Raw genomic sequence first — 13,204 nt, forward strand, 5'->3', positions numbered from 1 at the left:
TTGCTTTTTTTTAATGATATTCTGAGGAATAAATTCCTGTTTAAAAGACACGGGTCACACAGAGAGCAAAATGTTCTAAATGAAAGCTACATTTTATTCATTAAGAGAAAAAAATCAAAACATCAACAAGGTTATAAATAATCATTTGTATTTTCAATTATACTTTCGTCCCTCTAAGACGCTACTTTTTGTAAGTAGTAATTTAACAATCACAGCTTGGCGACCTTCAATTAGATGAAATATTCTAAAGACAATTCGACTGTTAATTCCTCAAGTGATTTCTGGAAGCTGAATTAATTAAACAGGCCCTTCCTACAGATCATACGATCCACCTATTAAACTGTTCCCACAGCAGCATAATAGATTTGAGTACCAGTAACTGCACCAGCCAGTCCTTGGAGTTAATTTTGTAATCTATATTTAATTAGAAATGAATGCTATTAAATGTAACTGAGTGACATATTAGTGTGGTGGTTAGCAGTGTCACCTCACAGCAAGAAGGTCCTGGTTTGCCAGGCTGTTACAGGTTTGGAAATGAGTGTGAGCCTCAATGATTGCCCGTCTCTGTGACGCACCCTGTACGGACTGTTTACCCGTCCAGGGCGTGCCCCACCTCTTACCCTTAGTTGAAGAATGGTTAGGAGCCAAACATCAGGCTCTGATGTGTTTGTCCTCTTCCTCAGTTATACACTTTACAAACTGTCTCTCTGGCTAAAGCTCTGTTTTTTTTATTTTGTTCAATAAAGAGACTTTTTTGTCCAAAACCAGCCTAAAAGCTTTTGACAGTTTCATGCACGAGATGTCCTTAATTTCTCAGAACAAGAATACAGGTATGAGTTTTTACAAATATAATTGTTTTTAATCTAACAATCATCTAATAAAATCTAAAACAATCTAACAATCAGCATTTTAACATGATAAAGTCATATTAGGGTTATACAGTCTTGCAGTGCTTTTTAAAACACGCCTCTCTCTGCCGATGTGGATACAGTATTCTGTTAAAATGATTATTGATTCATTTATTTATTCCATATGTTACAAAGTGTGCACGTCAAACTTTTGATTGGTAGTTTGTGTAAACACTTTATTGTGAGCTTTAAATAGTGGAAACATGAAGCCTCGCCATATGTCCAGTGCAAAACTGTGCAAATCAGCCATTGTGATTAATTACAAGAATGTTTATTGATGGCATCTGGAGGATTGCATTGAAAGTCTGTTTTGTGCCCACATAAATTTGAGGGCTTGAGGAAGAGTTTGCATGTCCTTGTAAAAATCAGTGTTCTGATACGGCCAAACATCCAAGCTGGTTGCAGTTTCCTGTTAACACTCTCCGAGGTTGAAAGCAGGCTGTTAGTGCAGTTCCCCTCAGAGATAACTGGAAGAATTGGAGGACACTCCCCAGTGGTTTACAGGCAAAGAAAGTGAGAAGTGGATCAGCGCTTGTTATCGCTTCAGAACTTCACTTCAGCCTAACTTCTTGCAGGTCTGCATCAGATAAAGATGAACATTTACCGAGGAGTGCTTTCCGCATGCAGAAAACCTATCAGAGCAAAGCCTTTGAAAGGTTGTGAAAAGGCTTTTATCGCACCTCCCATCCTGGCATGACTCCGTGGGACATGCCGACTTTTAGGCTCAAGTTGAAACGCTTCATCAAGCTATTTCTCTTTGGGCAATTACAGCTGTGTGAGAATGGCTGAGAGCTCAGAATGACAACATAGCTGGAGGCAAATACCGCTACATGACTTTCCTTTATTAATGAAGCTCCACCCAAGAGGCTTAAGGTAGAGCAGGAAATCTACAAGGTGTTTCCACAGAGGTTTACTTTTATATATATTATTAATACTTGCTGTAATATTAATTGTTTATTTATTTATTTTTTCTTTTCAGTAACACCTGCTATTCACATGGTATAAGGTTGAAAACCACTGCATATGTTATGTAACTCTCTAGTCCTAGCATCTTTCGCCACAAACTATATCGTACTGCACAAAAGTCTCTTGCATTTTTTATTTTTTGCTACAAAAACAGGAAATTGGTGCAGGCATTTATGAAACATGTGCAAACATATATGTACATGGAATATGTAAGCCAAAAACAGTGTCTGGACAATTCTCAAAAGCTTGAAACTGAATAGTAGGTTGAACACCTTCATTGTTCAGTGCAGCCTGAATACTCTTAGGAAAGATTTTTTTTCAGTAGACTTCAGGAGTAGTTCTCTCAGTTTGTTGAAGGACATTCTGAATCTCTTCTTTGGATGTTGGCTGGCTTTTTGTTCTGTTCTCTGTTGAGATGATCCCACGCTGCTTCAATATTGTTGAGGTCCGGGCTTTGGGGAGTCCAATTCATGACTAATAGTGTTCCATTGTGTGTATGCTTTTACTGCATTGCCAGCAGAGATGGGCAGTAACGCGTTACTGTAATCTGATTACTTTTTTCAGGTAACGAGTAAAGTAAGGGATTACTATTGCAAAAACGGTAATTAGATTACCGTTACTTTCCTGTAGGAACGCTGCGTTACTGCGTTACTAAAACCGTGATTTTTTTTTTGCAAGAATGTCTCATGACAGTGACGTAAGCGAGTGCGACGTTCGTGGCAACAGCTGTGTGCAGATCAACAGTGGATCATATATCAAGTGCGGGAGAGAGTATGAGCGTGCAGCATTTAAAGCGTGGAAGTACTGACCTTACTTTTAGCGTCCGTGTGCGTGGGAAGAAAACTTCTTTTTACAGTGAAAAACCCCCCCCCTAAACTTTCAAGCAAGCACCGAGTGCGCTACCACGTAATGGGAAACTCACAGAGAAACTCGCGGATTCTTCAACTGACCGCTGCGGCTCACCTGCACCAGGGCAAACCTCCGCCTACGCCACTCCTGCTTTACAGGTGAAAATACAGCAACAGGACCGCTAGTCTATGATGTTATTTATTTTCTGCTGTGTTTTACTTGCATCTATTTGAAAGAGTGAGTGTAAACACACACACACACACACACACACACAAAAAAAATATTTTATGTGCTGGAATGTGCAGAAAAGAAGTTTAAATGTTAAACAATTTCTTCCAGTCAGAGAATGTTGCATATAATTAAATTTTTGCTTGATGCATAAAGTTAAAAGGTTAAAACTGATAAAACAAGTTTTAAAAAGAGACTTTTCCATTTGATTACATTTTGTATGATGGATTATGCAGAAAAAGTAGAATTGGGCTGAAAGATCTATGCTTTATCACCTCTTCAGGTTGTAAATCGTGTTTTTAAAAAGTAACTAAGTAATTAATTACTTTTGAAAATGAGTAATCAGTAAAGTAACGGGGGAAGTTACTTTACTTTTGGGGGGGAAGTAATCAGTAATTAGTTACTGATTACTTTTTTCAAGTAACTTGACCAACACTGATTGCCAGTGTGTTTGAGATCATTGTCATTCTGAAAAAGCAGAGCCTTTCCCAACCAGATGCTCTTGAGATGGTGGATCAGAATCCGACAGTCTCAATGACATCAGTTTTGACCCCCCAGTCATCATATGTTCCAATATATCAGTCTCTTCCTGTTGTTTTGAGATTCCTTCTTTGTTTGTGGACAATAAGTCTCCGGTTTATTTTGCAGAAGTTGTTGGTTGTGCCTGGCGAGTAGTTTTGCGGTAGTGTAGCCAGCAAGATGCACAAGTTTTCATTTCGGGTTGTTTCTGCAAACTTTCCTCCCTGAGATGTTTCAGGAGCAATTTCAAGGTGTAAATACCAATAAATAATTAATAAAATAAAAAATGAAGAGCATTCACACGGTTTTGCCTCTGTCCTGATTATAGTAATTATAGATAAACCTATCTAACAGTTGAACCCACCTTTGAGCTTGTTATTAATATTCTGTTCAGTGTTCAATGCCTTCTCACGTCTTTCTTACCAAAGGAGTAAAATTAAGATGTTTTTTTTAATAAAAACAAAGCCAATGCCTGCTAGAAAATTAGCCATTTCTCTTTAATAGGCAAATAACTTTGATTGTCCTTAGCACTTTTTTAACATGTCATCTTTGACGGACTTACAATAACCACGGATGTTTCCTCTCTTTCACATTTAGGTAATTGGGGTTAGTTATTAGCCAGCGTATGTGAGATACAATGATTAATGAAATAGACTGTAGAGCTCTCCTGCTGCTGTTTTCTGTCACTATATGTGTTCATTCATTAAATAAGGGTCATTTTAATGAGTCAACGTAGTGTTGTAAAACAGACAGAGAAGTGAATTTAAGAAATGCAGAGATGCATCCGAATACAGAAAAAGAATAATGACTTGACCTTATCTTTAAAACCTGCTCTGGATGTGGCTCATATTTGTGCGTAGCAGCAAAAGAATACTTTGAACACCTTATTCATGTTTTCAGATGGTTTGAGAATAATTTGCCCAGTGATGTTAGCCGGTTTTAAGTGTTAATTAAGCCAGTGCACACTGCTCCCCCAAACCTTGTTTAATACGGTGCTTTACATTTCACATAGAGCACCTGTTTTCTTTTTGATGTCTCAGACACATTGAGTAGACTTGTATCCACACACAGACACACAATACTAAACACTAATGCATCCCACACAGCTGCTTGTACCCCTTAAATTTTACACTAAGCAGACGACCACATTTCTCTGCATACGGTCTCTGTGTCAGTAATGGGAAGCTCATTAATCATTCTCTTTGCCAGTAAAGATTATTATTCATCACACTAAGGCACTGCTCTGCCTACATGCATGAGTCAACAAATACATGTCAATATCAGCCAGTAGATGCCAGGTTATTATTATTTTTTATTTATTTATTTCTTGTTTATTATTCAGCCTGCAGGACTGGATCCAGTTAAATGTTGCCGGCAATCATTTTTCTCACTTTGCTTGAGCTTTGCAAAAGTATAATGAATGTTAGTGTGAGAAAAACCACCTGCGCACCTGTCAGTGATGATAAAGGCGGATGTGTTGCATTTTACCATATACCAATGATAAATGCTGCACCATCAGATTTGCAATCCATATCAAAATCTCTGGGCCATATAGAATTGAAACTCGGGAGATTCATTTACTTATGTTGGAACTTTTAAAAAATAATACCTGCAGTTTCAAAAAGCTGCCTTGTCTCTGCTAAATTGTATCCTTGCTTATACCAAACTTATTCCACCTCATTATAGACACTCACCTGATGCTGTGTCCTTTCAGAAGATCATACATTAATGATGTATAACAGCAGACAGCATTGGCACTGACTTGATATTAATTATGGCCTGAAAAAGTTCAACTATGGAGGCTGAATTTCGTTTTGAGACCAAGGGTTTATTTGCACTAATCACATCTGGGGTTAAGCTATAAGTCATAAGTCATAACTTCATGTTTTAAGTCTGAAATAATTGTTAGAGCAGTTGCACCATCTGAGCCTTTTTTGTCTACAATATAGTATACGCCTGTAAGGCTATACCCATAATACCAAGTTTGGGCGTAATAGATCTTTACATTAGATGAACGTTGCCATTCCACTGGGTGTGTAAAAAAATGAAGAGCTGAATTAGAGGTTGCAAATCTATTTAAACTTGATGTCACTTGAGGTCTGAGCTCAATTGTTTCAGGCTTTAACAAGTGCTTTCCCCTCCAAGCAAACCAGTAACTGCACTTTAATTTTCTCCAAAACCATCAATCGCTGTGTACTGATGTTCATATTTATATGCTTAGCATATACTATCTTTCAAGTTTTCTATCATTTTCTAATCCTACCCTGCTCACAACTATTATTTATTTATTTCCCTGTGGATTATTTCATGTTTAAGTTAGACTGCATGGCAGCCAGAGGGTTTCTATACTCTCTGTGCAGGCCTCTGGTTCAGTGTTGGTGACATTTCTATTTCCTTTGCTCTGGTCTTTCAGGGTTACAGTCTGTTCTCAGAACCAGCGTAGCAGCTAATAAAGACCAGTTGTTGCAACTGGCGTTAAGTGCTTGAATATTCCATTTTTTCGAAGCAGAATAAAACAAGTAAATGTCACACTAAAATTCACAGGGCCACAAAGATGCACTAAGCTTGGGATGCTGGGCTTCTGTGACCTAAAAATGAAAGGTCAGTGCTTTCAGCGCTCTCAGTGCTGTGCAGAGCTGCAAACTCATGCTTTAGTTTCCATAACTTCTAAGCAGACGGCTTTGGATAGTTAATTACGGCTAAATTATATTGTATGATGCAAAACCCAGTCAGTCAGTCAGAGAAATAGGCCAGTGTGGATGTTAATGTAGATAGAAAGAATGAATCTGTGGAACAGATGGACGTGTACATGAACAGATGGACTCGCTCTCCACCTCTGAGCATTCACATGTCTTATAGGGAGAAGCGTTATGACTTCGTACTACGTCAGCGTGGATTCAGCCAGTGTCTCAAGTTCAGCCATCAGGCGAAAAAAAGAACAGAATCAATACCTTTGTGTATGTGTGCACAGAGATAGGAGGGGGATAGGTGCGTGTAGATATTCAAAGAGATTTTATTCAAATTCTGAGTTTGTCCTTGATTTAAGAGAGGTAATGTTGCGTGATGACTGCTTTATTTAGCGAAGGTGATGCACTGAAGGTGACAGTTTCTTTGTCTCTGTGAATCTTTGTGTTTCTTGTCTTCATTGTCTTTTGGAGGTGAAACAGGTGTGTCTGGCTCCCTCAGTTTTGGAAAGGCCAGCAGCTCATGATGGAGGCCCTGACATTTGTCAGTTTCTCATATGCTGACGGTGGAAGCCAAGGGACTACTTGCCCTGTTGCTGACATTCTCTGAGACTGTTTTTTTTTTCCCCCTAAGACTGAACACGCGAGAGGCTGTTCTGTTCTGTTCATCAGTTGATAATGCCAGGGGAGCAGTTTGGATGTATTGATGTATTCGTGATGTAACTACATGACAGACCAGTGTTACCAATGGCTCTAAAGAACAAACCTAGCTCCAGTGTGAGACTGTGAACTCAGAGACAGGCATATGAAAGTAGCACTAGTAATCTATTCTGTTTTAGCTGTTGTTTAAACTAGTTTTGCAGCCATTATTGTTGTAGCAGAAGCCAATAAATCACACTGCAGAGAACTGAATGGAAATTTTTCACGCTGGCATAAACAGATCGGGGCAGATGTAGCAGCTTCAATTTGCTGTGGTTAATTATCTCTGGATATGTTCCTCAAAAAAATTGTTTTTCTAGTTTTTCCTGCTTCCTGACCTTCAAAACACCTCCCAGTAAATGAGGCATTTTAAAGTACATCATGCAGATTAGTAAGAACCAGAGGTGTGGACTCGAGTCACATGACTTGGACTCGAGTCAGACTCGAGTCATTAATTTTATGACTTTAGACTTGACTTGAAAAAATGTTCTAAGACTTGTGACTTGACTTGGACTTTTACACCAATGACTTGGGACTTGAATTGGACTTGAACCGGTTTACTTGAAAAGACTTGATATTTTACCCCAAATACAAAATTTAACATGCATATTATATAGAGATTGAAAATGTGACGTCATTCACGGGTAGAACCGCAAAGGATTCTGGGAACTCGTGGCAAGCGGTACTAGCGCACGCAGGCTTTCAATTAAAATCAGTTATACAGCGATAAAAAGAAACACAAGAAGCCGTTGTATTATTAACTGCAATAGCCGGTCGCATGACAGCCACGGGAAGCCGACGGGTAAAGAGATCGGTTGTTATCGGATTACCTCGTTGAAGAGAAATTGTTCGAGCCATGTTTCCGAAGTAACAAAGAGGCGACGGGTGGCCTGGATTGCAGCCATTCAAAGGTCAAATATAACGTCCCAGAACCCTCCAGCTCACAGGTTAGTCTGCTCCAAGCATTTACACAAAGGTCAGTGTTTTTTAGTAGTTAATACGTCACTTTCATAACATAACTGGTGATATAGGTTACAAGCAAGTCTGGCGCTGAACAGAAATTGTCGCCCTATGCTCCTTTGTTTATTGTGCATAAATAGTGAATTGTCCTGACACAATATTGCGTTTCGCCTCTGTTATTATGGTACATTGACAAAAACATATACTTTTATTCACAGGATAAAACAGGTTTTTTGTATCACTAATTGCCCAGTACGATTACAGCATACAGTATTATTGTCACTGCTACATTTCTGTGATGCTACCAGAAATTATTTCCACTACTAATTAATTACCGTTGAGCTCAAAGGTCCTATTAATAAACGGTTAAGGAATGTGTATTTATGACGACGATTTGTGAGACTGGTAAACTTATGATACGTACGATGGTCTTTCGTTCTACACGGTGCATTTCAAGGTCCTGCACCCATCCGGCGGTAAACTGTACCTGGGCTTGTTGCAGTGACCGGAAGTTACTAAACTTCATGAGTGTATGCACTCACTCCAAGAACCGTATGATTATAAATATGCATATAAATATGCTAAGATGAGATAGCTGACTTCATCTAACTAGCAAATGTTGTCCAGGCTACGTTGGTGATACAGTTTTTTTAATGTGTATGATATTTTTGTCATGCGATTTTAAAGCCGGTCCTACAACCGCATCCAAGAATAACATGCAGCTTATCTCAGAACTGTCGGTGAAAATTATTCTTGGAGCTAGGTTTAATTGAGCTGCATTTTAAAGAGGTGCAATTTCACAATTTGTGTATATTTTCTAAGTTCACTATTTTGTCATGTGTTGAGAAAAACACAGATTTTAAAATTACATGGTCTAACATTTACATTTAGCATATAACTGCAACATTATTTTTTCGTTGTTTTTTTTTTTTTAAAGACTCGAAAGGACTTGAAATTCAAAGTTTCAGACTTGTGACTTGACTCGGACTTTTACACCAGTGACTTGAGACTCGACTCTGACTTGCCTGACATTACTTGAGACTTGACTTGAGACTTGAGGATAAAGACTTAAGACTTACTTGAGACTTGCAAAACAATGACTTGGTCCCACCTCTGGTAAGAACCAAAGGAGGAGCAGGGTTTTCAGCCACTGTGTTGAAACAGTTCAAGATATATACCGTCATTATTGTTTCGTTTAGTCTGGAATTCCTTGTCAGAAAATAGAAGAAAGCTGTAGAAAAAAAAACTAATAAATAAGTGGAACATTTGTTTGACTTTGTAAACTCACGTTGTACAAAACAAGGGGGTTTTATGTGTTTTTGGAAAATTAAATCCCAACGGTTTCATTATGCTAAATACAAGCCGTGCTTGAGCTGCAGATGCTAACATTGATTCTAGGACAAAATGCTTACCAGTGGACGTACATTCACTCTGAATATCAGCTTTCTGTCACTTCAGACTCCAGCTTATGATCATCTCAGCTACTCATTTGTACTCATTTGACTTCATTAAAACCACTCACACAGACACATACAGTGCATGCAAAAATAGATTCTACCCACAAGTGCTCCTTCAACAAATCCACATGAGATACTGTCAATGACGACTGGTTGATACGTGTCATTTCGCTGTGCTCACCGTTACATACAGCCCACAATCATTTAATCAGAATTCATATTGCTGTGTTCTTCCACTAACTTCCTATTTGTACAACAAACTACTATAAAAATGTCTTTATGTATTTGGCATAGCTATTCTTGGTGATTCCCAGCATCACAACACGTCTTTTTCACATCATTTTATTCAATTTCATGCAGCTGAATGAGGCAATATAGACATTTCCTTTTCTTTTTCTCCTTCCCCCAGCAATGAACTTACAGGGAGCTTCCACGATGAGCGCTTATGTGATGGATTCTAATGCAGGGAGACATTGTACAGCTTTGACATATTGAAAATGCAAGATCAGCTGAACACATTTATGCAGATGGCTCCCCAATTACACTTTAGCTGTCCATATCACTTGTCGTCTCACTGCTTCCTTAACTGTACCGCAGCAAGGACCTAGTGCTATATTGTTATTTGATTTCCCAGCTATGCAAATCATATGCTTCTCTTGCACATTTCTAGTCTCTCTATATGGGATACTTAGTGCAACCTACTTTTATGAGTGCAGGGATTAATAAGAGCATCAACTATAAAGACTGAGACATAGCTTCTAAGTGTCCTTCTCCTTTGATCCTCTATATGAATATCAAACGGTTCTTTGTGAAAGTAAGAGCAGGTTATGCCTTGTGATTATTCAGGGCTTACCCAACAGATTCTGGCCTCACCTTAAAATAAACCACCTAAACCCTGCCTTTTTAGTATGAAACACACTGAAAAGCTGGTAAATACCCAATGATCATTTTATTAGGAACACCATGAAGCCTCCCTTTGATCTGCATGGATATATACACTGTAACTTCCACTGAAAGACAGATTTAGCCTTGTGATATGGACACATATTTTGCAGAAAATAGCCATTAGAAGGTACAAAGTTCTGTTTATAGAAGGTCCAGAATATACCACAAAACATTTCACAATCTCCATCACTACCACCAGCCTGGACTGGTAACTATCCAGGCTGGGTTCACGAAATCATTCTGAGCCCACCATCTGCCAGCCTCAGCAGAAATCAAGCCTCATCAGACCAGGCTACGGTCTTCAGCTGTTCACTTTGGGTGAGCCTATGCTCAGTGGAGTGGAACCCAACATTGTGTTCTGCCATTGTGGCCAATTCACCTCAAAGCTCCAGCTATGTCAAATTTACATTACATGGTTATCATGGCTGGAAGAAGTCCTGATATCAGTAATGCTGCAAATTTAGGAAAGAAGTCACAATATCAAAGGAGGAAACAGAATTATTATCAAGATGTAAAAATATCAAAATATAAAGGACATAAAAAAGTATAAAAAATATCACTGACTATGCAGAACAATCATAAAGAAAGAACAACATATTGTCAATCAGGCCAGTGTGTAAACAACTCTAGAACTGTAAACACACTTGTGAGTTAAGATTAAAATCTGCGACAGCTCGCCCGTCTCCAGGGTTTTACTCAATGTAACAACAAGCAGCTGCACCTGTGTGAGTGAAGTTTAACATAACAGGTTTGTTGTGGGAAGTGAGCATTTCCTGCTTTGTAAGAAAAGTTGCTCTCACTGGCTCATCACCATTTGTCCTAGTGGTTTTTCTGGCTTCACTATAGGAATCTGGCATCCCTATTACTAATCCTCCTACAAAGCTTATAATGAATGAGCTTATCACCAACAGGGAGAAAGTGCTGTCGCCACACCTGTTTTATTTGTTTTTTTAAAGTGTGAAGGGCATTGGTTTGAGGTTACCAGACTTACTGTGTTCCCTTATGACCCACTTCTTTATGATCTTTTATTTGAAAGAAAAATGTCTCCTGATCACCTACTGGCTTAAAAAAAAAAGGTCAAATGAATGGTTATTGGATGCTTTAATACGCGTATTCTCCCAATACTATATGAACTCGCTGGAAGTAATCAAAGCTGAAACTAGCTGCTGTCTGTAAACATCCGAGCCAACTTTAATGCAACAGAAGCATTCGGTAAATTCAATCATAGGTGTGTTCTCCCCTCCAGCACTGTATATTGTTTCTGAGGATGGCTGCGGATTGACGTACAAGTTGTCTGAACTGAGCAAGAGTATTCTAGAGGCTGAAACATAAAGAGCAATTCACAGTCGGGTCGTGTACGTTTGAGGCAGGTACTGACTGTTCCCATGGAGTTAAAATGTGTGAGTCTGCTGTATTGCTGATGAGCTCATTTCCAGGCCATTAGGAACCTGACTGCACCGCTGTGACTGAAACAAAAATCTGCTGTATTCTATATGTTTCACAAAATAAACTTGGAAGAATGGAAGAATATAATGGATCATTTCAAAAATGATCTTTCTACACCTTGCAGATTTTATTCTTTAGAAGTCAGCTGTTCAGTGAATTCTGATCATGAGCTGCTTGTTAGAAAAACAAAATTTTCACGCTCCATTTGTAAGCATCCCCGTTGGTTACAGACAGCCTCATATTTATGTTAATTTACATGCTGATTGAGTAGCTGTGGGGAAACGCCCAACTGCTCAATTACTAACTTGCAAATAGATGGGTTTGGCATGTGGTTGATTATTATTATTTTTTCTAATTTTGCAGTAATTATAGTTTCACATAATAGCAGGTATTACACATACCCCTCTGTAGACAATGGACTCCTCACACCATTGGCATGCTTTCTGTTTAATAAGGCTGAAGCAATGAGTTTAAAAAAAAATCACCAGAGAGGCACTGATTTGGTAATCTCTTTTAGATTTTCTTGGACACTTTCCCTTGATTGATAATGAATTGCACAAACCTGACAATACGCACAGCTTCTCCTGCCTTCTCTCTCTTGATTACAACCATACACACACATGATCTTTTAAATTAACTCCAAAATCATTAGCAGTCGCTGTGATCAGTGGTTATTTCATTTGGGTCTGTTATTTCATGGGCCAGTAACTTTACTGCACAGCAGATATGAAATGCTGCCCCAGCATGGCTGGAAGCTGCTGTCAGGTCAGTATATTAAATTGTGTTATCCCAGGGTCATCCTTCCCCATTTTCAGGGAAGCTAAGCCAAAATCACTAATTCATGTGGCAGCATCTCTTACACAAAAAGGAAAGTGATGTGTAGTGAAAGCTGTTTGCTCAACAGAGACTTTTCAGTTCTATTTTGGCCTGCTGTTCTTTTGTTTTTGACTAAAACAATAAAAAGACCGAACTTGTCATTGTGCCAAAGCAAAATATTTTATTCACAGAGACTCTAAGACAAGGAAAGATTGAATCTCTTTCATATTTTCTTTGTGTTTTTATCTTTCAGTAGTTTAAGAGTTACAGGTAGACATCTCAGGGAACTAGGAAACACAATCCCTGTGCAGGTTGTAAAGAGGTAAGCAACTGGCAGTCTGAATATTGACCACTATAAAAAAGATTTTTTTGAAAAACACCAGAAAGACTTGCAAGACAAATTTGAAGTTGTGTTGTTTCACAGAGCTGCCTTTGCTTTTCAGAGGCAGGCATATGAACTCCGGGGGCTTCCTTAGAAATGTGGATGTGGATTCACATGTGAATTATTTGATGTAGTAATCCGGTACATTGATCCAGCAACTTTTACAATTAAACTCAGCAGGGATGTACGTCTTCGGCCAGTTTGGATATGTGTTCAGAGAGCAGCTCAGTCTGAGCTAGTAAAATGTACAAAGAATGCCCTTCAGCGTGTACCCGGGATGGTTTTTGTTCACCACATCGCACTCACTGGAGAATAATGTTGCTATTGGACGGGATTGATTTGACT

General features: G+C 38.7%; 1 protein-coding gene across 3 annotated transcripts in view; it reads left to right on the top strand.

Moving 5' to 3' along the window:
- asic2 (acid-sensing (proton-gated) ion channel 2) overlaps window positions 1-13,204 on the top strand; it is a 412,120-nt gene that overhangs the window by 347,239 nt on the left and 51,677 nt on the right. The window lies entirely within an intron of this gene.

Source organism: Rhamphochromis sp. 'chilingali' (genome assembly GCF_963969265.1).
Source record: "Rhamphochromis sp. 'chilingali' genome assembly, chromosome: 15".
Classification (NCBI taxonomy): Eukaryota; Metazoa; Chordata; class Actinopteri; order Cichliformes; family Cichlidae; genus Rhamphochromis; species Rhamphochromis sp. 'chilingali'.